Source organism: Macaca nemestrina, chromosome 4 (genome assembly GCF_043159975.1).
Source record: "Macaca nemestrina isolate mMacNem1 chromosome 4, mMacNem.hap1, whole genome shotgun sequence".
NCBI lineage: Eukaryota > Metazoa > Chordata > Mammalia > Primates > Cercopithecidae > Macaca > Macaca nemestrina.
The window spans coordinates 44,816,781-44,843,359 of NC_092128.1; the positions used below are offsets into that span (position 1 = coordinate 44,816,781).

General features: G+C 33.1%; 1 protein-coding gene across 20 annotated transcripts in view; it reads right to left on the reverse strand.

The window, feature by feature from the left end:
* The window catches only part of LOC105475796 (forkhead box P2), a 600,968-nt gene that overhangs the window by 174,699 nt on the left and 399,690 nt on the right, over nucleotides 1–26,579 (reverse strand). For 2 of the 20 annotated variants that reach the window (XM_071094612.1, XM_071094613.1), the window contains exon 2: nucleotides 21,360–21,570. The exons of the other annotated variants lie outside the window; for them this stretch is intronic. The gene's annotated coding sequence lies outside the window, so the exon portion shown is untranslated. The remainder of the gene's footprint in view (nucleotides 1–21,359; nucleotides 21,571–26,579) is intronic. 20 annotated transcript variants of the gene reach the window in all.

A 26,579-nucleotide genomic window follows, 5' to 3' on the forward strand; every position in this document is an offset into this window, starting at 1 on the left:
ATAAAATCCCAAACCAGGAAGCAAACCTCTTCATTCTGCATTATCACATTTCTATTGAAGAACCTAACTCACCTAACCTAAGAAATTTTATTTCTTAGAAGAATACATTCAATTTCCCTTAACATCTACTATTGTAAACTTTCTTTCTTTCTTTTTTTTTTTTTTGAGACGGAGTCTCACTCTGTCACCCAGGCTGGAGTGCAGTGGCGCGATCTCAGCTCACTGTAAGCTCCGCCTCCCGGGTTCATGCCATTCTCCTGCCTCAGCCTCCCGAGTAGCTGGGACTACAGGCGCCCGCCACCTCGCCCGGCTAGTTTTTTGTATTTTTTTAGTAGAAACGGGGTTTCACCGTGTTAGCCAGGATGGTCTCGATCTCCTGACCTCGTGATCCACCCGTCTCAGCCTCCCAAAGTGCTGGGATTGCAGGCTTGAGCCACCGTGCCTGGCTACTATTGTAAACTTTCTAAGGGCTGGAAATGTTTCTAAATCATCTTTTATAACCCCAAGAATGCACAGCACAGTAGCTGGCACCTAGTCATTTAAAAGACATTTAATTGAAAAGTATGTTTCTTTAGATATTTTTAAACTTGTAAAATGCACGCATATTTTAGCTGGTTCCAGATATTTGAGATGCAAATTGTACACTAAGTAAAGAAAGTAGCATTCCCTCCAGGAACCATGACACTGCCTTGCACACAATAGCTCCTTTACAGACCTTTACACTAATGACTCAGGAGGACCGACTAGTGATCTAAAATAACACTGAAATTAGTGTAAGATTTCTTTTCCTTTATCAAGTTAAAATATTTTTACCCATGACTTTACCACAATATATTCTTTATCTCTTTCATTATTTTTTAAGTGAAGATCCAAAAAATTACTATTGGTTGTCAGAAAAGTGTTATCTGTCTCCAGTTAGAATCCTTCAATTATTTTAGGCAGATTGTTTAAGTATAAAAACAAATCATTCTCTAAACTGTGCCCCTACATATTTTTTTTTTTTTTTTGAGACAGTGTCTTGCTCTTTTGCCCAGGCTGGAGTACAGTGGTAGAATCATAGTCCACTGTAACCTAGAACTCCTGGGCTCATGCAAGCCTCTGGCCTCAGGCTCTTGAATAGCTAGTACTAGAGGCATGCTACCACACCCAGTTGTTTTGTTTGTTTGTTTGTTTGTTTTTGGTAGAGTTGAGGTCTCACTCTAATCTCTCTTTTAAGCATGGGTCTAGAAAAAGGATCTACACATATGGATATTTTGTTATTCAGTTTAAGAATTTATTCACATAAAAATCCAAGTAGTTTTCATGCTTTTTCAGATTCAATTATCCATGAAATTAGAATTCTATTAAAATCTTTTAAATATTTACTAATATTCATGTACATCTATCTAAATTTAGTACTCTATGTAAAATAGTTGCCTATTTAGGCAAATACCATACAGTTCTTTTGCACTAAAAATAGAAACAAATTTCAAATTCACCAAAGCACACCATTATTTCCAGTTCTTAGAAAGCTCAATTTTCTTTAATATAATCCTCTTCTGATAGATATTTAGACTTTTCCCATTTTTGTAATTTTAAATAATATTGCAATGAACTTTCTTATAAGACAGTCTTATAATTATCTCCCAAAAAATTTCATTGTTGGGTCAAATCATAGTCAGATATTAGATTTTGATACACATTATCATAATGCCTTTTCAGAATGATTATAGTCACTTGCAATCCCACCTCACTGTATGGGAATGCCCATTCCACCATATTCCATAGTATACATTATCATTCTTTTTCAGTATTTTCTAAACCAACAGGCAAAATATTTTATCTTACCTTGCTTTGCCTTCTTCATTAGAAATTGATGTCTTAAAAAACATATCCAATATCTATCTATCTATCTATTTGTCTATCTGTCTGTCTATCTACCTACCTATGTTTGTATTCTCACTTAGAATCAGTGAATTGAATGGGCCATTGTACTTGATATTTCACTTATTCATTTAACTAATATTTATTTTCTAACTTATTAAGTCTATCTAATTAATATTTATTAATGTAAGCTTTGTTAGATACTAGAGATAAAAATGTACACAAACAGGCAATGTTCCCTCCCCTCAGAGTTTGCAAAAAATTACCTGATAGTGTTGCTTTTAAGTCTTTTTTTTTTTTTTTTTTTCATTATGTTACACAATATATGACATAGATCACTAAACTACATTGGTCATGCTCTATCTTTAAAACTAGTTATTCACAATATGGTAGATCAAAATACTGTGAGGAAGAACACTTCATTAAAAAATATGAAAATTCCAAGGGGATAGGAGGGATTCCATGTGGACAGTGATTTAAAAGGATGACTATATTTTGAAGCATTAAAAATAAAGTCATTATTTCACAGAAGCAATTTTTATGTAAGGTAAGAGACAAAACTATTAAAAATCAAATTACCCATAGGGTTGATAAGGACTTAGGTAACTTATCCTGTGATAAAGAGTATGCTAAAGTTTCTTCCAAAAGTGACTTCAGTTTTTTAATACGTAAAGCTACTGCCCAAAGGAATATCTATTTAATGTAAGCTGTTTTATCATGTATTTTTAAAAACTGCATTTCAGTTTAATGTTTCTCTTCTTTAAATTAATCATTTTGGTTTGTTATCAGAAAGGAAGCACATGAAAGAATGCTTATAAAAGGATGGATAGTTAAAATTGGAAATTAAAACCTTATTTCTGAGAGTGACATTGGGAAAACAAATACTTTGTAATCTGAGAGAAATCCCAAATGGCCATTGCTCGAAATGGCCCTTTTCTCCCATTGTCTGGGAAGACATTAAACCTCTCCCATAGAAGGGAGATTTTGTTACCCCCCTAGAAGGCTTCTTATGATTGTAGAATGACCTATTTAAGAACTGCATAGTTTCTCATGGAGGACACATTTTGGCACTCTCTTGTAATTATCATCATTTACATAACTGGCACCTAACAGACCACGTACCAGAGTGGAACAATAAGCTGTACTTAACTCTGATCATCTTTATATTGAAGTTAAGCCATTACACTGAATCCTAAGATATGCTATTGTGAAGTCCCCTGGGATTTCTACTACTATCACTTGTCTGTTGTTATAGGAGGATGCTTACTGCCAGAATCCTCTGGCAGAAACTCAATTTCTGAGTCCAATACTAACGCATTACAAAGTCTGCAACAGCTGGGACACTGGCATACAGAAATGAGGCATTCTGAAATTTGAGGACAAATCCAAAATACACACTCAGGACCTTCCTGTGATTCCACAGTCATGGAAATAGCTATTTTTATAAAAGAGCTCTTGTCAAAATCTTACCCTGCCAACACCAAATTAGACACTCAAGATTTGAGCCTCTATGGTACTGCTACCTCCCTACTCTTCTTTAATTAAAAATTATTTTAAAGATCTTAGCTGTGCCATGTTTAATGTGTCTTGGAAACAAGAGACAAAAAATCTATGTAGGGGATGAGATAAGGAACACCTTGAGCACATCTATCTACAGGGCAGTAACATTCTGTGAAATAAAAAGTTGCTGCGAAGAAAAGTTAGATAACAGGCACTAGAGGAGAATGGTGGAGTAGAATAGACACATAGTACAAAGTAAGAATAATGACAGTGATGAAAACTGACAAATAACAGTACGATATTTTAAATTTCTTTCATTTCTATGTCTACTTATGTGAAGAATGATAGCAAATAACTAACAAAGTGATTAACTCAAGCAAAATTTTACATTCTTAAAATGATAGGACCAGGCATAGTGGCTCATGTCTGTAATCCCAACACTTTGGGAGGCTGAGGTGAGAAGATCACTTGACATCAGGAGTTCAAGACTGGCTTGGCCAACATGGTGAAACCCCAACTCTACTAAAAATACAAAAAAAAAAAAAAAATTAGCCAGGCGTGGTGGCCTGTGCCTGTAGTCCCAGCTACACAGGAGACTGAGGCAGGACAATTGCTTGAACCTGGGAGGTGGAGGTTGCAGTGAGTTGAGATCATGCCACTGTACTCTAGCCTGGACAACAGAGTGAGACTCTATCTCAAAAAAAAAAAAAAAAAAAAAAAAAACTCCATGGAATCTTTGGGTCAAAGCGTTGTTACTGTTATAGGCAATTCTTAGAATATTAACTTTATTACACTGTGGTATCTGTATAATATTTCACTGTCAAGCATTGTTTCTGGTAAGTTAGTCAATCAATTTCCACTCGGGGAAAAAGTATAAAAATATTTTCCTATACAAGGACAATAAGAACACTTAAATTTCATAAATTTCATGGAATATTATTAAAACACACTTCACTTATAAACACTGTGCAGTGTTTTGATCCTTTGCTTAAAAATATATTTCAAAATATATTACCTTAATTTGTTTTGTATTTTATATATACAGTGGTATAAAAAGGGGTGGACAAAACATGTACAGACTTACAAATATAATAGAAGTTCTTTCCATGGGTTACCTGGGATGTTTACAAAATCAATTTAAAATGATTTGTTTATAATAGCCATCAAAAAATACTTAGCAATAAATATAACCAAGGAGGTGAAAGATCTGTACACAGAAAATGATAAAACAATGATGAAAGAAATAGAAGAAGACACCAACAAATGGACAGATATCCCATGTTCATGGATTGGAGAATTAATATTGTTAAAATGTCTATACTGCCCCAAACAATCCACAGATTCAATAAAATTGCTATCAAAATTCAAATGATATTTTCCACAGAAATAGTAAAAAAGATCTTAAAATTTGTATGAAATCACAAAAGACCCCAATAGTCAAAACAATCTCGAGCAAAAAAGACCAAGCTGGAGGTATCACAACTATCTGCTTTTCAAAATCTACTATGAAGCTATAGCAATGAAAACAGCAGGATACTGGCATAAAAACAGACACAAAGATCAGTGAAATAGAAAAGAGGGCCCAGAAATAAATCCATGCATTTACAGTCAGTTGATTTCCTACAAAGACGTTAAGAACACATAAAGGGGAAGAGGCAATCTCTTCATAAATGGTACAGGGAAAAGTGGATATCCACTAGATATCTTCTGGATATGCAAAACAAAATTGGACCCTCATCTCATACCATAAACAGCTGTAAATGTAGATATAAAACTGTACTAGAAGAAAATACAAGGGGAAAGCTCCAATACATTGGTGTAGGCAATAATTATTTGGATATGAGCCCTAAACCACAGGCAATAAAAGCAGAAATAAACAGATGGGATTGTTTCAAACTAAAAAAAAGCTTCTGCCCAGTAAAGGAAATACGCAATAAAGAGACAACTTATGGAATGGGAGAAAATATTTGCAAATCATACATCTAATAAGAAGTTAAACATATATGAGAATGTCAAACAAATCAATAATAAGAAAACAAGTAGTTTGATGAAAAAATGGGCAAAGAACCTGAATAGACATTTTTCAAAAGAAGACATACACATGACCAACAGGTATATAAAAACTGCTTGACATCACTCATCATCAGATCAATACAAACTAAAACCACAATGACATATCATCTCACACCTGTTAGAATGGTTATTATTAAAAGACAAAGGCCGGGCACAGTGGCTCATGCCTGTAATCCCAGCACTTTGGGAGGCTGAGGCAGGTGGATCACGAGGTCAAGAGATTGAGACCATTCTCGGCAACATGGTGAAACCCCATCTCTACTAAAAATACAAAAATTAGCTGACCATGGTGGCATGCACCTGCAGTCCCAGCTACTTGGGAGGCTGAGGCAAGAGAATTGCTTGAACCCAGGAGGCAGAGGTTGCGGTGAGCCGAGACTGTGCCACTGCACTCCAGCCCTGGCAACAGTATGAGACTGTCTCAAAAAAAAAAAAAAAAAAAAAAAAAAAAAAATTACCAGGTATTGGTGAGGATGTGAAACCTTTGTATGCTCTTGGTGGGAATACTAATTGGCACAGCTATTATGGAAAACAGTATGGAAGTTTCTCAAAAAATTAAAAATAGAACTACCATATGATGCAGCAATCCCACTACTGGGTATATATTCAAATGGAATGAAATTAGTATGTCAAAGAAATACATGAACTCCTCTTGCAGCATTATTTACAATAGCTAAGATATGGAATCAAACTATTCAGCTCTAAAAAAGAAAATTGTGTCATTTGTGACAACATGGATGAATCTAGAGGACATTATGTTAAGTGAAATAAACCAGGCATAGAAAGACAAATATTCCATGATGTTACTTGTATGTGAAATCTAAAAAGTTGAACTAATAGAAATAGAGTAATATGGTGGTTACCAGAGGTTAGGAGGGAGGATAAGGGATTGGGGAGATGTTGGTCAAAAGACATAAAATTTCACTTAGACAGGAGGAATAAATTTAAGATATCTGTTGGACATCATAGTGATGATAGTTAATGACAAAGTGTAGTATAACAGATAATAGCTAAGGAAGTAGACTTTTAAAATATTCTTATCATAATAAAATGATAAGCATGTGAGGTAAAGTATATATTAATTCACTTAGTCATTCTGTAATGCATACTTATACAAAAACAGCATGTATATATACAATATAACTTTGTATACATACAACATAGTATTGTATATATTCATGGCATGTATATAAGATACAATGTTAATATCAATTTTAAAAATGTTCATGAAATATAGATACACACATATGTACAATGTTAATTTATTAATTTAAGAAATGTTAGTGATAAAATTTGTACTTGGGTATGGCCACAATGCCACAAATATCTTCACACGTTTGAAATATATCTTAGCAGTTTGGACCCTATATTGATTTAAAATAGGCAACAGTTGCCATTTCCTATATGCCTTTTGCTTGTGATATATAAAAAAGCATAATTTAACACTAAATATAAAGAACACTTAAATGAGAAAATTATATTATGCAAGATTCTAAAAATTAGGACTTTTTAGCTGAAATTTACCTTTAAGAAGAAATGGTTTACTCTGCAGATTTATGTTTAAATAGGACTTCAGAAAGAACATGAAAAATACTGAAAACGAACCAATTGCTAGGGCTCTTCTATATAAAACTTTTTATGAAAATATCAAATTATGCTAAATTTTCATTTCAGTTCACTAAGGACATCTACTACAATGCTGCTTTACCCAGAGCATCATCAGAATCCCACAGAAGGCTATGTTATAAAGACAGAATCTTAGGCTCAACTCCTAAAGATTCTGATTTAATTAGGTTTGAGGTGGGGTCTAAGAATATCTATTTTTTTAAAAAGCTCTCCAATTGATTCTAATTAAAAGCCAAAACTGATAACTACTTCTTTACTAGGTAAATTTTGATACCTTACTAATTATAGTCATATTTATTACTACTGTTATTAATCATAACAATATCCCAATTCATTACACAAAGCATGGAAAGTAAGAAGATGTCCCCTCACCATTTTTTGAGTCTGTTGCCACTACATTGTATTCATTACTGAAACTACAATGGCAGAATATAACATTTTACAGCTAAAAAAGCACTCTGGAGAATGTTTCATTAAATCTCCTCACACTGTATTATGAAAGTAGTCCTAGAGAGGTTGAGTAATTTACCAAGGTAATAGTGGGTTTTTTGTGTGTTGTTTGTTTTGTTTTGAGATGGAGTCTTGCTCTGTTGCCAGGCTGGAGTGCAGTGGCAAGTGATCTCAGCTCACTGGAGCCTCCGCCTCCCGCGTACAAGTGATTCTCCTGCCTCAGCCCCCCAAGTAGCTGGGACTACAGGCGAGTGCCACCACACCCAGCTAATTTTTGTATTTTTAGTGGAAACAGTGGCCAGGATGGTCTTGATCTCTTGACCTCATGATCCACCTGCCTTGGCCTTCCAAAGTGCCAGGATTACAGGTGTGAGTCACCGCACCCAGCTTAGTTTTTAAAATAGTATTAATTTGACCCCAAGAATCCCAATATTTTCTTTCATTTTCTTCACTAGACTACTAATTTTTAAAATGCACACATAAAAACAAAATTATGACTTAAAAAATTGAGATTATCCTATTCTCCATTCAGTTCCCAAAAGATGACATCCCTTCTTAAAGACAATATTTCTTATTCACTCTATCCTCCCTACAGAACCCCATCAGAAATTACTGAGCAAACCTTTGCTCATTCATGCTGTGAGAAACTGCTCCATGTGCTTCCATGAGAACTGTTACATGGAGCCACTTCCACCCCATTCTGTTCTAGGCCTCAGAGATCTGGACTCAGACACAAAGGATCCAGACATTACTCTTTTAGTATTACTTAAGTTATGTTATGGTTATACATAAGCTTTTGAGAATTGATATGGGATCATATACAACATTGTTTCTATAACACAAATTTCTGAACAATGGACATACAAATGATTGTATGTAATAATGCCTATTAAGAAGTAAGGGACTGCCTGTTAGTGAATCTTAATGAAAATATTTATAAACATGCTTCTGTATTATTAAAAGCTCTGCTTTTCTGTTCACTTTGAGAAGGTCTTGCAATAACATAAATTGGAAAAGGCTGTTGCAAGGCACTAGAACATGACTTTTCACAAATATAAAGCCAATAACTAATTATATTAACAAAAAGATCCAAATTATACCAAAACAAAAATCAAACCCTTAAGTTATAATAATAACTTTCAGCTGATAAATTAATAATAATGATATATAGTCTTATTATTTAAATTGCAATTTATTCTATTCATTTATTTGGTGTTTTAAAATAATTTCTGGATAGAAACTAGTATTTTAAGTCATATTACTGAAAATTAATTACAATAATAATTATAAAACATTAAAACATGGACAAAGTAAATGACTATGCAGAATACAATTTTAGCAATTAAACATAACCTCAAATTTACAGAAAAGAATATGCTTGCTTTCAAGAGATAAATAATGAAGGCAAAAGTTGGTTGGAAATACAACAGTAGAATATCCTTCATTAAAGTTATAAATGAATTATACATTTAATGTACCAATAATAAGAACAAATTTCTATTTTGTAGTGTAACTGTCTAGCCATCATCTCTCCCCTGAAATTTAACTTCTCCTCTACTATATTCCAAAACATGTCCTAAGGCAAGTTGTCTGATAAATTCTCCTCTAAAAATCTGGCTAGTCTTTGGCTCTCCACTGAAATTATTCCTTCCCCCAACCCTCACACTCACTGATACAAAAGCTTTCTGTTGCAAGAGTCTTTCTTTGATTCCTATCTGTTTTCACTGCACCAGCACACAACCAGTTTGTATCAAGAGACGTTGAGAAATGTCAGTAGGTACTTAAAAAAAAATTATTATACTTTAAATTCTGGGATACATGTACAGAACGTGCAGGCTTGTTACATAGGTATACATGTGCCATGGTGGTTTGCTGCACCCATCAACCCGTCATCTACATTAGGTATTTCTCCTAATGCCATCCCTCCCCTTGCCCTCCATCCCCTGACAGGCCCTGGTGTGTGATGTTCCCCTCCCCATTTCCATGTGTTCTCATTGTTCAATTCCCACTTATGAGTGAGAACATGCAGTGTTTGATTTTCTGTTCTTGTGTTAGTTTGCTGAGAATGATGGTTTTCAGCTTCATCCATGTCCCTGCGAAGGACATGAACTCATCCTTTTTTATGGCTGCATAGTATTCCAGGGTGTGTATGTGCCACATATTGTTTATTGAGTTTATCATTGATGGGCATTTAGGTTGGTTTCAAGTCTTTGCTATTGTGACTAGTGCTGCAATAAACATATGTGTGCATGTGTCTTCATAGCAGAATGTTTATAATCCTTTGGGTATATATCCAGTAATAGGATTGCTGGGTCAGATGGTATTTCTGTTTCTAGATCTTTGAGGAATTGCCACACTGTCTTCCACAATGGTTCAACTAATTTATACTCCCACCAACAGTGTAAAAGCATTCCTATTTCTCCACATCCTCTCCAGCATCTGTTGTTTCCTGACTTTTTAATGATCGCCATTCTAACTGGCATGAAATGGTATCTCATTGTGGTAAAAGACAGACTTTTTAAAGTGCCCTTTATTCTATCTTTATATCCATTTGGTTCAAAAGATTACCACATTTGTCTATGGGAAATCTTAACTTAAGGAAAAGTTTGAAATTATAAAATCAACCTTGTAAGTTACAAATATGCAAAATGAGCCCTTTCATAGAAGCACAAGTTAAGTATGAATTACATCTCCACTCTTGTATTCTTCTTCTTATCCTATTTTTATTTGCCATCCTTTTCCAACCCATTTCCTCTGCTTTGTTCTAACATGCCTTAAACAGCAAATAAATGCCATGGCCATAAAGAGATAATTGAACGGAATAAATACTGGCCTTCAAAAATTTAACTATGGGGAACCCGGGAGGCGGAGCTTGCAGTGAGCCGAGATCGCGCCACTGCACTCCAGCCTGGGCAACAGCGTGAGACTCCGTCTCAAAAAAAAAAAAAAAAAAATTTAACTATGAAGACAGAATAGCGTATCAGTCATGGAAAATGAAAACCTTCTGTCTGTACCAGCAATCAAGACAGCTCAATTACACTGAGATGAAAATTTTGATCCACCTCATTCAGGACGTCTCTTCAGTACACCTACTTTAAATGTGAAAGTTCAAAATAGGATATAGTAATATGAATCTCACTTCTAATAAGCCATGTAACTAGTTTGGACAAAAATGTATTGTGAGCTTCTCTTCCTCTGCTCATCGTTTAATGTCAGTCTTTTCTCAGTTCTCATCTACCTTTACTTTTTCTTATCACTCTGTGCACTGGCTGCTACTTCTCAGCTTTCTGACCATGTTTTCTACCTCTCCCAATCTTAAAGTGTTTGTGAGCATCTTTTTTCCCCTCTCTTTACCCCTTTTCTTCCCTTCCCTTTTCCTCTAAACTCTTCATTAATTCACTAGGTGGTCTTACTCAGACTCATGATCTTGTATATCATCTATATGCTGGCAACTCATAGATTTTTATCTACAGTTCCCATGTCTCCCATGAACTCCCTGAATTTGTCCATTTGCCTTGATCGTGCCATTTGTTTCTCAAATAAAATTATGAAATTTAATAATTTATCAACTGAACTCCTTATTAACAAGCCCCCCCCACCAAAGAAAACAAAACAAAACAAACAAGTACCCTTCTGCTCTTTTTCAATTCACTAATTTGAACTAACCCCAAATGTTGCGATCATCCTTGATTCCTCTTTATCTCCGACAAACTCACATCGACCTACCAAAAATTAACAAAATCTTTGAAATGCCACCCAGAATTTATAAAACTTTATACCACTTCCACTGCACACAGCCTAGTTCAAGCTCTTATCATTTCTTCCCTGGACTTTCATAACACCTTTCTATTTTTTTCCATTTTCCCCTTTCCACTGCCTTCAAAATATTTTGCACAGAGCAGCCAAAATGAACCTTTTAAAAATTACTGCACTCCAGCCTGGGCAACAAGAGCGAAACTCTGTCTCAAAAAACAAAACAAAACAAAACAACAACAACAAAAACACCCAAAAAAACCCCTTAAGCCACATCATGTTGATTCCCTTTTCTAAGGCCTCCATGGACTTCCTGTCTTGTTTAGAATACAATCTGTACGTAAACTGTCCAACTGCTATCCTGAAGACTCTAACTTTCATACTATTATACCCTTTGCTCACTCTGCTCCAGACATACTGGTATCCTTGCTAAACCTCAAACAGAGAAAGCACACTTCCATCTTAACACCATTGCACATACTGTTCCCTCTATCTAGAATATCTCAAATACACAAAGCTTGCTCCTTTACCTCTTTAAGATCTTTTTAATAATGTTCCTCATAATAGAAGTCTAAAAACTTTTAGAGATATGCTTGATTTATCCTGGCCACCCCTCCACAAGACCTTCCCCATGTCTTGTTAATACTGCTTCCTTAGTACTTGCTATACTCATTACTCTACATTACTGTAACTACAGCCTCAGTCTCAGGTCTTATCTCTTGTTGGTCTATCAGAGCAATCTACTAAGTGAATACCCAATTTTAATTCTTAAAGTTTAGCCCAGATCAATCCTTTTTACAGCTGTTACTCTAACCTTATAAAATTCAAACTTGATTATATCATTCTCTGCTAAAAATCTATTTAATGGCTCACCTTTCTAAAACAATTAACAGGTCAAAAGTGAGGATGGGGTCTTACAGCTCCACCTTTTAGATGCCCTGCTCCTTTTCTCCTTAATTGGTATCCCTAAGGAGATTTCTTGAGTTCTATAAGGGCTCTCCTTCTGTATAGGCATCCTGTGCTCCAGCTGGGCCAAAGCACTAAGACCACATACTTTTGTAGGATTAGACCACAAGCTCTAGAAGGTAAAGTTCATTTCAGTTTTATTCATTCATGTGTCCCCAGTTATTGGCTCACTCTACCTCACAACTAGCTGCTAACAAACAATTGCTAAATGAATGAATGACTACACTTTTGAACTGGATGATCCCTCTGCCAGGGAAAGCTTTTTTCCTTCCCACTCTTCCTCTCCTTTTGTATATTTCTCAAACCTACTCATCTTTCAGGACTAAGCTTGAGTTTCACTTTCACTATAGTCCCCTGACTTTTTCCCAAGCAGAAAAAGTTGTGCTTGTTATTTCCTAGCCAATCCACTATCACATTTAAATTAATACTTTAATTATTTAATAAAATATGTTTTTTAAAAAGTATGTGTGCTTTCAGGGTGAGAAATACGTCCTATCTATTCATTTTTGTATTTCTATCACCTAGGACAGTTTCTGACACATAGCAAGCACTTAATGTCTTATTGGATGAATGATAAATGTTACCCTTTGTTCTTAGGTGAAATGAACTTATATCCATCTCCGTGGCAGAGCCTTCTAGGGGAATACTCAATATATATTGCCTCCTTCCTCCTTACTAACAAACATGACTTTATTAGAGAAGATAATGTGTACTGGTGAAAACTAATTTCTCTCTCTCCCTTAAAGTTAGGGGTATCTATGGAACATAGTTTTAATAGATGACACATCAGCAAAAGTCTACAGGGGAGTTACGTTCCTAATACAGGCATTCTTTAGTCCTGTGGCCTTCCCCTTATTTCTGCATGTATTGGGACACAGTCCCCACTATCTTGTGACTATAAAGGACATATTATTACCAAAACTTCAGGTGTAACATCCTTCAGCCATTGAGTCAATGCCAGCAAGCAATGACTTCTAGACTTTTCAATTTTTTGTGAAAAAATTAATTTCCTAATTTGTTTATGTCTCAGTTTTTAACATCTCATTATCCCTGAGATGAGGAATATATTTACACATCCAAGATCCAGTTCAATTTCAACTTTTGGTCAAATAAAACAAGTAACATCACTCTATGCACACAATGGTGAAATTGCATCCCGGAAAACACATCATCACAATTATGAATAAATAAGTAGCTGTCAATGCAACATTATTTAGAATAGCTTCACTTCTACTTGCTAAGATAGCTTTAAGGAAATTAATAGAGAATTTTAGACTCCGGACAAGAAAGAAATCAGGTAGGATAGATAGATTTTCCATTTTGTCTAATTAGATACACAGCTTATTAGTTATTGATACAAAAGTTTGTTTTTCATTTATTTGGGGGTAGGGGTAAGAATTTAATTTCACAAGAATGTATTACTTCCAAGAAACCAACTGATAATGTTTCTTTGGGTTTTAAACATCAACAGTATTTATTTTCAGAGATGAGTGGTTATTAAAGATTGTTAAACATAGCATTAGAAAACATTTTATATTTTATCATTGAGTAACAGCTCTTTTTATTTTAAAGGCCTGATATGAAAAATAATTCAACATCCTACAAAGATACATACTCCTACAACAAGCAGACATACATTAGCCCACAATAAATATAGCTTATAGCTTATATATCTCCTGAAAGCTTCTCTTATATTCAATGTTCCATCATTCATTGAGGAAGTTCTAGTGAGTGCCAACCACTGAGCACTTAATCAATGAAATCAGGCCAGTTCTGGAGCCCTGAGAACTTTGAATTTGTACAATATTTGAAACAATATTATATAAATTTAAATTAGGTTGCAATAAATGTGAAATATTTGGTGTAACCTTTGATGCTGACATTTAAACATCTTCAAGAAATCTGACTCCATGCAATTATAAAAATAAAATATGGGAAAACATACTTTGATGATTTTATATATATATATATATATATATATGGAAAATAAATCTCAAATAACTATTCAAAGAGGTGACTAAAAGTGATAAATAAAATTTGATAATATATGATTAAATTTTCCTGTATTAACATTTTGGTAGTACTAATATACGATTTCTGTCTTAGTTTCAATGATATTATACTTATATAATTGATACAAGAGTACCACGATTAAGACCTCAGTTATATGAAAAAATATGAAGACATTTTGGAGTTGCAAGAATTACACTAACATAAAGACAAAGTAGAAATAAGACAAACCAAAAAGGCAGAAAACTTAGGCCAGAATAGTGTAATCTTGCCAAAGTTCATATAGCAATGTATAAGTAACTGATCTTGATTAGTTGGTAAATTGCTCAATGTCATTGTTCATGTCTCCTTAGTATGAATAAACAATAATCATTATTGTTTTCCTGTCAATATATTTGTTCATTCACTAAGCAAGTATTTATTGAGCATCTGCCAAATGCTACATACTTTTGTAGGTACTGATCTGATTGTTATTATTAATGCCTTTCTTTGTTGTTTTGAATGTGGGAATGGAAGTAGAAAAGATAAAAAGGTTGTTCATTTTAAGGTGTTTCAAAGAGCTAAAAACGGCAAACTATATATAAACACATGTTCAAGAAACAGTATGCTACAAAAAAGTAAGTAGAATGAGACTGCTGGAGTTTGGAACCAGCATGGAAATATATATCAGGTCTACTACTACTCTCCCAACTCCCCTCCCCTTATGCATAAAATACATGACTTTTAAAAACGGCATTTTTATCCATTAAAGAGAGGTTTAACTGTAGAATCCTTCTGAATACACAAAAAACCTGTAGATCACATAAGAGAATATCTACCTGCCATCTATGACGTGGTTTTAAAAATGGTAGAAATGAAGACCCCCCAAAAGAAGTTTTAACAGGTTGGTAAAGGCTTTCTAGTTTTATTCTGAAATCAATTAGACAGCACAAAAACTTTTGTGTTGATTTTTTTTTTGGGGGGGGGGAGAGTGATTATCCTAACTTCACCTATTATTTAATCTCTAAACACTACTAAAATAATTTATAAAATTGATAGATAAATATGCATATAAAATTAAACCTCTCTGCATTAAAATAATTAAAAGGAATGAGTGCAAATAATCACAGAAAATAATGAAAAGCCTGACATTTTAAAGGTAATTCAGTTTCATTAATTTCAAGTACATATAGCAACTTGAACACTTAAGCTAAGTGTTGCCACGTAGAAATCCTGCTGACCTGTCTTAATTAACAGAAAAGAATAATTTGTAATTAGCACACTATTTATATGAGAATGAGTCCTCCTACATTAGTTCAAGTGTTTGAAAACAATTTGATTCCTTAAATCCTTCGCCCTATAATCTTGATTTAATGAGTAACTTGTTTAATTAATCTGAAATTTATTATATAAATTGGTGAGGTTTTATTCCAAAAAAAGAAACAGAGACAACAAAGGAAAATGGAGAAATGAGAAGTCAGAACTATGTTTGAAGATATGCATATATGAAAATCTAAATGCATGACTTGAGTTGATAAGTAACCAACTAATATTTAAAACAAATCAGTAATTTTTTAATTAAAAGCAGTCAAACTAATTGTGTCTGGAGACTTAGTAGTTCAGGTTGTTCTAGTGAAAAAAACACCAAAGTCAAGGCTAAGTGAGATCCTGAGCATTTTAAAAATCTAATACCAATGCTTTTAACTGAGTCATTTAATCTGTATGTGATAGCGAAAGAAAGGGTCACAAAGAGGTCATGATTACGTCCACATGATTCCAAACATCTGGATGAAACCTGAAAAATCTATCCACATATTTTATACAGAAAACATCTGTCCATTTGCATAATTTTAGTTTTCATCCAAATGTTTATCATGTTGACACAACATTCTCTGTATGACTCTTTTTCTCTTTTGGGTGAATACTGATACAGCCTCTTCTCAAATATTTTAATAGGTAAACTGTAAATATAAAAGATGAAATGTATTATAAACACTTTATGTAACTTTAGTAAATTTTACTTAAAAATAAGTAAAATATACTGGAACTATTTATAATGTTGATATCAAAGAACAGAAATAACATCAGTTAAATGTGGTACATCAGAAAAATTATGGAACTGTACTTACTATACAAATGTTGCTGGGAGTATAATCTGCATAAGTATAGGTGAAAGGCAGATACTATCATCATGGCTCAACATTCTCTTGAGAAATTTAAGTGAAAGAAATGTATAAATTTTCATTGTAAGTAGGGCAAATGTAGAGAAAAATGTAATGAAAGATTCTGAATAATTGCTTAAAATTATCAATGTAACATTTAATGTAGAGTACAGACTGTAAGATTTTGACAAGCAAATTAGAAAAACAAAGAAATTGAATTGATTTTATAGATTATAGTAAAAATTAACTCTGTTGCTTTTAAATTAACCTGTGTGAAAAATTATCAAAACATATTATTTGCAAAAACTGTGCAATTGCTTTCAAAATCTTTTTCCAATATTTTATTTTTATGTGACACCTAGCCACATTTGGCATTTGAACTTCCATAAGTTGTATTAAGTCTACATTTTTCTTTATGCTTGTTAGAAATATATGGTCTTTTCTTTAATGAACATTATTATTTATCTACAAATCAATAAAAGTAAAATTTATTTATATTAAATTTTAATATAATTTTAACTATATTAAAATTAGGCTACTAAACACAGAAGCAGCAATATTTTATTAAGGAACAAATGGGGACAAAAAAGAGCATAAGCTATTTATTACTAAAGTCAACCAGAAGAATAAAATAATGTGAAAGTTGATACTGAGGTCCAGATTGGGGGAAAAAGTAAACAACTTTCAACAGTGGGTAAAAGATGGGTTAATTTAGCTTATTTTAACTTAAAAGACACAATTCCAACAAAAGAAATTATATTAAATAACTATATTAAATAATAATTCCAACAAAATAAATTATATTAAAACAAGCATGAAATATAAAATTAGATATAATAAATGTATCATTGATGTTGACAGAGCATGATATCCACAAATAGGCTACTTTTAATATTTTTATATCAAGATACATTAGGGAATAGACGTCCATTACCCTAAAATCAGGATCATTGATCTTGGCTTTGTCATTAGTGTGGGTTAGCCATTGTCATCCTTAGAAAGCACTGGTCTACTGTAATGTCTGAGTTTCCACAAATGTTCAGATGGTAATACAATAAAAATTTTTTTAAATCTTTATGATAAATAGATACTCCTAAATTAACTTACTTTCAAAAATTAAATGAAGGTACTATTTTGCCAGGTCAAATTTGCTGTCACTTGAACCAAAAAAATGATTGAAAAATGTATAAAACATAGCAGACTGACTCAGGATATATTTTGCTTGAGGAAAAGGGGGATCCAATAAACTTCACAGAAAGAATAAACTAAAACAAAAAGAAGCACAATGGTTTTTCTGTGTGCTACTTTCGGCTGTGCCATGCCTGAGCAGAGGAAAAGAGTTTCACTCCTGTTGTTTATTGATTTTCTAGATTAAGAATCCCTGTGAGAGAATTGTAACAGACAACCATAAAATTATTTTTGGTGTGCTTATTTGCCTTTCCCTTGCATCTATTTGGCCTGTGCCTGTAGACAATTATGCGTTCTAGCCTAGACTCAGGTGCTAATAATGAAGGACAAATAGAATCATATGTGTAAACTTCCCCTTCTGATGAAAATTTATATTAACTTTCTGCCACTGTAAACAGAACTGCATAGCTCAGCGTCCCTGATGAATTGGTGATGAATTCAGTCATTTATATCCCAGGAATCTGTGCATTTATGGGAAAAGATGAAAACCGTCTGTATTGTGTAACCTTGCACTTTTTGAGTAAGAAAAAGAAAACACCAGCCTGTTTAGTTCATCACTTAAAGTGTGTAAATTTCAACTCAAATACCAGATTTCTGCATGACTCTGTCAGTCTCCGCTTTGGGGATCTGTGCCAATATAAACAAGCCAAACAGTGAAGAGTGCCATGTTATCGCTACAACTGTGAACTTATACACTTTCAGCCTTCCATAAAAATTGTTATGAATATCTTTACAATACAACAGAATCTTTGTTATATACTGAAGCTGGACAGTTTGACAGTTTGGCAGCTCTGTTGGAGAACAAAGTAATTTGGGATAGATAAGAACATGGCTAGTGTTTTTTCTGAAACTAAAAACATTCCATCCTACTTTTAAAACTATACTTCCAAAACATTGTCGGATTTCTTTTTTAACTAAACTTAGCTAGGTTAATGAATGCAAAGATACAGAATATTAATAAAAGAACAGAATTTCCTTTTTAATATTAGGCTTAACATTAGTACAGATATGCCTTAAGTATGCTGAATGACCAAAAAAAAATTACAGTATTTACATGCAGAGGTCTATTTTAAGTGCTCTTGGTTTTGTCTTAATATAAACATTTAGGTAAATGCAGTATAAAATCCCACACTTTAGAAACATACCGATCGCCTGAAAAATGAAACAAAAAACAAAACATAAGCCTCAATTCACAGATTATTTCTAGACACAATTAGATATGTTGGAGATTCAAGTTAAAAAGGAAAGCCTACCAAATCTTGTTTCCAGTTTATTAATATTAAATATTTACCTACATGTAGATTTATTTCATTTCCCTAAGACTGTTATATAAATACGTCTTATAAAATTAAGATATTTTCTCAAATTTTTCCATATCCTTACAAGATTTTAAGTTAAAAGATCTATTTAAAAATAATTATGAATTTCACTGTTTTAATCACATGAGAAAAGCAGAGATTGTGTATTACTAAAATATTGGGACATATAGTTAAGATAAAGTATATTTTATTTTTACTTTAACACTTAAAATGTAACTGGATATACTTTCCATTTGAAAAGAAAATGCTTTTCAAGTCCATGTTTCACAGCTTCAGGATTGCACACCTTTTCATGATACACTTTATCTCAAAGTTGACTGTGGCTGTTCCTATCACTCTGTGTGCATGACCTTTTAGTAAGCTGAAGAAGATACAGTTATCTTCTTTTCTGACATGCAACATCTATCAATCAACATGTTTTCATGTAATTTATTCAAAGCAAATAGCAGCTCCTAAGGCTAGTGAACCGCAGCACTATCCCAGTGATTTTGATTAAGAAATGATGTGCACAGCTTAGGTGAGAAATGAAAACCGCACAGGAGTATTGATAAAGATGTATCAAAAACAATAAAATTGAACCAAAGTAAAAAATGAACATTTGGAAATACATATAGGTTTGGCATAACTAATCTTAATAACCTTGCTTAAAATCTATTCTAATAAATTGGAGGATGTTTAAATTGATGAACTTCTAATGATACCAATTTAGTTTACCTTTAGTCTCTAAGGCAAGCATCTGTAGTTCTGTTGGGTTAATTCACATTTTTCTCATTGAATCAAGAATGTAAATTAAGACAAAATGATTCTTTTTCAATTTCATGCTGAAGTAGCTCAAGTTAGTGGATGTAATTTCTCCTAACAAGAAAAATTTATCACTGTAAAGCTCACTCAGTCACCTCCTGTAGTGAGTTGTGATATGCATTTATAGAATAGAATGGATAAAAAGATTGATAAATGTGATAAAAGAACAGGCCCTACTTCAAGAACAGATAGGCACAATTAAATTAGTTTCAACAATTCCCCATCTTTATTCTGGCTTAAAACATCTCTGCATTAATTGGACTATTACACATCACAATTACTTTTTATGTGAAAAAATTCTTGTTTGTTTGTCTTTCTCTATGGTAGCAAAACCTCTATTACAAGGAGTAAAGAGGCTTATGTTCCAGTCCTGATTCTACCACTAAAGAGCTGCATTACTTTAGGCAAGTAGTCGTAGAGGCCTCAACTTATTCATCTAATCCCTCAAATCTCTGTATCCCTAAGGTTCTTTGAATCTGAAATGCTTAATGCTGTGGATAATGATATTTCTTAAAAGAAAAACCTACTTTTTCTCTGTAGATTTTTAAATGTAGATAACATATAAAATATAAATGAAGAATACATAATCTAAAAGGAATGGGTTGTATATATTAATATATGTATATGTAATATTTTAAAAGTAAATATACAATTTTAAATAGCATTAAAGACTTCAAGCCCCATGAAACAATGGAATAAGTACTTAGACATCTAGGTTAGGTGACTTAAATTCTCATGTTGGTTCTGCCATTAACTAGCCTCACTGACCACCAGAAAATCCTTGAGCCACTGTAAGTTTCAGTTTCTCATTTTGACGAGAGTATCTTTATTGACATTACATTCTTCATTCCATTTTATTAACCCAAAACTGTACTAATTCTTCTGAATTCTATGTCTTGCAAAATTTCGTATAATTCAGCATCTTCTATAGACACATAGGTTTTAATATTATTTGTTAATTAATTAAGCAATCCTTCAACTTGTCGTTAAAAAGAAACTTAAAATGACCATTACATCGCACAAGTAAGAAGGTAAGTTAAATGTGTTTTTATTTAAAAAGAAAAAAACAAGAGAAAAAATTTTAGAATCAGAACAGTCACATCATTAAGTATTATATCTTTGCTAGAGGTTAGCCACAAATTTAATGCTAAGCTTTCTAACAGCTCGTATGAAGAGAAAATCATAATTAAATTACAGGGTTCACTGTGTAAGATGAAGGGAAGTAAGTTGCTCACAAACAGAACTATTCCTAACAGTGAAATCTGAGTTATATATTAACCCCAGTGGGATCTTAGGTAGTAAACACTGGAAAAGATACTGAATGACATCCCTAAAACATTCTTAAATAAAGTAGCCAATTAAGTATTTTTAAAACTATAATGTTCCTAAATTTAGGCTACCGACATTAAGCAATTTTATATGGATCCATTATAATGGTGGTATAGTTATGAGGCCATCAGCAATAACCCTGTACTTAATTAATCAAAGTTAGATTTTAGAGGATTTAATGGAGTGTGTATCCTTCATGCAATCCTCCATAATCACTCTTGGACAAGCTTGTGATAAGTATTGAGCAAAAGTGAGCTGGATCTCATGACTCCTCATAAGTTGCAGTAGTTCATTTCTTCTAGGCCAGTGGTTCTCAAACTTGAGCATGCATCAGAATTACCTGCAGGGTAATTGCTGAGCTCCAACCCCAGGGTTTCTGATTCAGTAGGTCTAGGGAGTGGCCTGAGAATGTGCATTTCTAACAAGTTCCCGGTGATGCTGTTGCTGCTGGTCCAGGACTCACACTTTTGAGAATCGCTCTTCTAGGTCATCAGTTAAGTATAGATCCAAAGACTTTAACAAATAACCTGGGTGTAAGAGACAACATCCTCCTGAGGAAAGAAAGATGCCCAACAAGGACAGTGAAAATGAAACAAAGCCAACCACCCAACATGAAATCATCCTGACATATGCCTCAAGAAAAATTATTTGCAAAGTATGCCTATAAAATTAAATAAGATGCTGCTGAATGGCTTATGATTTATAACCAGTTAAAAATGTTAACTAAAATGTTTCTTTTGATATACAAATATTTTTCTGTTACTAGACAGTTATCTATTAAGATAACTTACAGTTTGTGATAATATGATGCCATTCTCATATAAACAGACTGTTAATATTCTACTCCCAGTTACTAAATGTTGCTTCAGTTTTGTTCCTCAATCTGACCTTATATGGTTCTTTAAAGTTAATAGTTTCCTATTTTCCAGTGTTTGTATTGCACTTAACCAGGCTGTATTGTAATTACTTTTTCCGTATATATTTTGCTTAGATGATTACCTTCCTAAACAAGGGCTGCACTTTCCTTTGCAATTCCCCTGCCAAGAATACGTAGTCAATCAATATTTATTAAAATGATCTGAACAAGAGGTGCAAATGTTTTTAAGTATATTAAGTAAGTCCAAACCATTGTGGAGTTCATCTAAGGATAGAAACTAAACACAGTAAATGAAATGTTTGCACTTCCTGATGGTTATTTTTAAATTTATAAACATAAGTTATATTTGCAGCCTTTCCTCCCATTATTAAAAACAAAGCTAAGTGAAACCAAATTCAAGAAAGAAAACCTCTATATTAACTAAGAAATGGATTCTGAGAGGTGGCAATTAAGATTTATAGTTAATCGTTTTATAAGTCAAAAACATTTCACTATCATAGATAATAGTGGATGTTTCAGAGAATAAAATACAGGACTTGGAGACAAATAGATAAAAATTCAAGTCAACCTGTAGTCATTCAGTTTCTGTAGGCTTTTATTGTACAGTGCTGAGCTTTTTAATCTGAATTTCATCATCTGTAAGTGGAGATAATATTGTCCTTGTCTTATTCCAAAGGATCATTCTGAGGATAATATGAAATGATGAACATAAATGTCATTTGAACACTATATAATTTTCTCTTACCTTTAGAAGAAAATGTAAGTTAAAGCATGTGGTCTTCAGTAAAATATATTAATACCTCTTGGTCACTATTAAACTATCTAAATGCAACATACATTTATTTATTTATTTATTTATTTATTTATTTATTTGATGGAGTCTTGCTCTTTCACCCAGGCTGGAGTGCAGTGGCATGGTCTCAGCTCACTGCAACCTCCGCCTCCTGGGTTCAAGTGATTCTCTTGCCTCAGCCTCCCTAGTAGCTGGGATTACAGGTACGTGCCACCATGCCTGGCTAATTTTTTGTATTTTTAGTAGAGACAGGGTTTTGCCATGTTGGCCAGTATGGTCTCAAACCCCTGACCTCAGGTGATCCTCCTGCCTCAGCCTCTCAAAGTGCTGGGATTAGAAGCATAAGCCACCATGCCCAGCCCAAATGCAACTTTTAAAAGTGACCTTTATATATTTTCTTAAATATATGTATTCGACCCTAAAATTTTAAAAAGAACTTTCTCCAGTCTTAGAATAAAATGTAAACACAATAGGAAAGATGAAAGCTGTTATTGAGCCCACAATTAATTTAGCAAACTTTAAACTCTGCTACTGTGCTACCAGCAACATTATTTTACTATGAGTGTGTAAGTAGTCTAGATTACATCACTGCCAATAGATAATTATTTTGTACAGTTTGAAATTTACCTATCTACTTTGAACTCATAGCCTGAGTAAGCCATTGACTTTCTTTGATCCGTTTAATTTTGCTAGATTCTAAGCTACTTCAAGTCAGTATTACTACCTACTATATACAACTTTGCACCATCTCCAATACATATGAACATGTGTAACTTGAGTGTGGTTAGTACAGCAAATTAACAAATATTTGACAAGTCCACTGAGCTGGACTGGATATTATTGGACAGTAAATAAATATGAAACAGTACAAAACCTTCAAGAAAGTAAAAAGTTAGGTAAATACTACATATATACCTGAACAGTGAAATAGCAATTTAATATATAAATAACAGTACAAGAAGGAGAGAAATGGTTATAAGATCATTCAATAATGTATTTCTTTTAGCTTTAGTAACTTTAGGTCTTAAAATGAACCTTCTATACATTTGTTGAAGTTGTAGCTAGGAACTAGTTCAATGTATGATTGTATACTTACATCTTAAAACTCAATTCTATACTTCTGAATTAGCGAGTAATTTATGATCATTATCTTTTGTTCATCAGTTTCTGAAAGTTTTCAAAACATTAATTGCTCTCTCTGCATTTTTGCTACTTTTATCAGTAAATGTGTTAACTTCTGTTGATTAGAAAGAAATGCCAGAGTACTCAATGAACATATAATGCATTGACTGGCATATTCTAGTTTCTACTTTGAGTATTTCATCCTTAGAAGTCTAACTTAATTAGATTTTAATTTTTTGTGAATAATTTCTTAAAAGTTGGAAGACATCAATTGAAACATATACAATTAATACTTTTCCCCATAGCAGAATGAAGCATAGTATTATGTTAGTAGTAAATTAAGAACGAAGCACAGTATTATGTTAGTAGTAAATTCTGCCACATTTATAGTTCTTTATGATAAAGAGAATTTAATGTTTATCCTTTCATAAGCATAAATATTATCATTTTTCTTTTTCAAAATAGTAGCTATTAATAAGGAAAGTCATACTAGGATTATTATAGACTTTTTTCTAAAAAGTAAATCAATAAATGTTTATTTCACAAAATGATTTCACCACTTTTGCTATTCAACTCCATTGACATATATGTAATCTAAAAGAAGTGTATCCTGCCAGAGTCACACATAAGAATGGTTTATATAAGGAGAGTCTCTAAACCTGTTCTATGATGTTTAATATGGCTAAAGAAAAAAATGTTTTGGTGACTAAATTTCTGCTTTATCTAACAAATAAACATTTTTTATCTAATAAATACAGAATTTATCTCCAAGTCCCAAATAACTGAGTAGTCAGTTAAGTAAAAGCAAACACTATATAGAAAATAAAAATGTGGCCAGGCACGGTTGCTTATGCCTGTAATCCCAGCACTGTGGGAGGCCGAGGCAGGCAGATCACCTGAGGTCAGGAGTTCAAGACCAGCCTGGCCAATATGGCGAAACCCTATCTCTACTAAAAATACAAAAAAATTAACCGGGCATGGTGGCACATGCCTGTAATCCCAGCTGCTCGGGAGGCTGAGGCAAGAGAATTGCTTGAACACGGGAGGCGGAGGTTGCAGTGAGCTGAGATTGCACCATTGCACTCCAGCCTGGACAACAAGGGTGAAACTCCATCTCAACAACAACAACAACAACAACAAAAAAAAAAAAAAAAAAAAAAAAAAAAGAAAGAAAGAAAGAAAAAGAGAGAAAGAAAAAACAAAGAAAAAAAAGAAAAGAAAAATGTACCAAAGTTGCTGAAACTCTGAAAAATTTTTTGGTTGAGAAAACACATTATAGCAGTTACTATAGTACTTGGAATTCTATTGAAAATCTTAAATAGTAATAGAAACAAATATTTTCATGAAAATATTGTACTTGGTGTTTTCTGCAGAACCTTGCAATTGCAATGAAACATATCTTGGAACAGACTGTGATTTAAGGACTGCAGGGGGTATACAAGCCTCTGGACCCACATGCTGACCTGAAGACAACCAACACATTCTAGTGCACATCAAGTTTTAACTTTGATCAAGTATTCATAAAAGCTCCAGGCTTGTTAGATTTTACAGTTTGTGTATGTGGTAAGGGGTAAAGTAAGAAATGAAAACTTTCATGCCCTCTCTGTAGTAGATATAATGGGATAGCTATGGCTAATTGTGAGTGTGTAATGCTGCCTTCTCACAAAGAACTTCATGAGAATGGTGAACATTACTGTGTTGACAAAAAACCATGCCACCTGTCATTATTAGAATGAAAAGGTAAATGTTTCAAAAATGTAAGCAATGAAAACTAAAGTAAAACAAAATTGATAGAGCCTTTGTTTAATGGCAGAATTATAAGAGAAGTTAAGCATCATTCCAGGCATAATCATTTTAGAGAAATATAGCAACATGTTATCACATTTTTACCACTAGGTTTTTCATATAAATTTCAGTGGCATGAGTCTTTGTTAACAGAGATATTAGATTGGTATCAATTTTTAAAATTATTCCAGAATTTGCAATATTATTATTTTTATATAAATAACTCTGAGGGCAAATATATCTTCCATTGTATTTTAAATGTTCTGATATCCTATAAAATATGGAATTTTATTATCATCTTCTTTCTAGTAATTACTAGTGGTCTGAGGAAACGTGGTCCAGATTACTTTAGTTTTCAAAGTTTATTCCAGTTTTCTTGGGTGCTGGCCAAGGACATAAAGAGAAACATTATTTTAGCAGGTCATGGTGGCATGCACTTGTAATCCCAGCTACTTGGGAAGCCGAAATGGGAAGACTGCTTGAGCCTAGGATTTGGGAGACCAGCCTGGACAACATAGCAAGGCTCTATCTCATAAACATACAAACAAGAAACAGAGAAAGAAATATTGGTTCGACAGTATCATAGTCTGAACTTGAAGCAAAAATTGTGGTGGTACAGAACTGCAACTTAGTAGTAATTTCAAGGCAGTTTCTTTTCAAATTATGTTATGAATATTCTAAGTATCAATACTTTAAGCTACTTTTTACCACTTTGGGCAAAATGTCACTTAAACTTTACTTTGTTATTGCAACATCAATTTGGTAAAATATGTATATCTACTGTCATTTAAAACAATAATAATTAAAAAGTTACCTCTAATTCTCTAAAAATAATCCTCTGGTATTCAGAAATATGTTAATTCAAAAATCCTGATTCTGATACCATAGAAGGAAGAACTGTTGACATTAGAATTATAGAACAAGTTTTTGTGAATCAAGGACAAATAATAATATTTAATTCTGTTAGATAATTTCTTCTTATG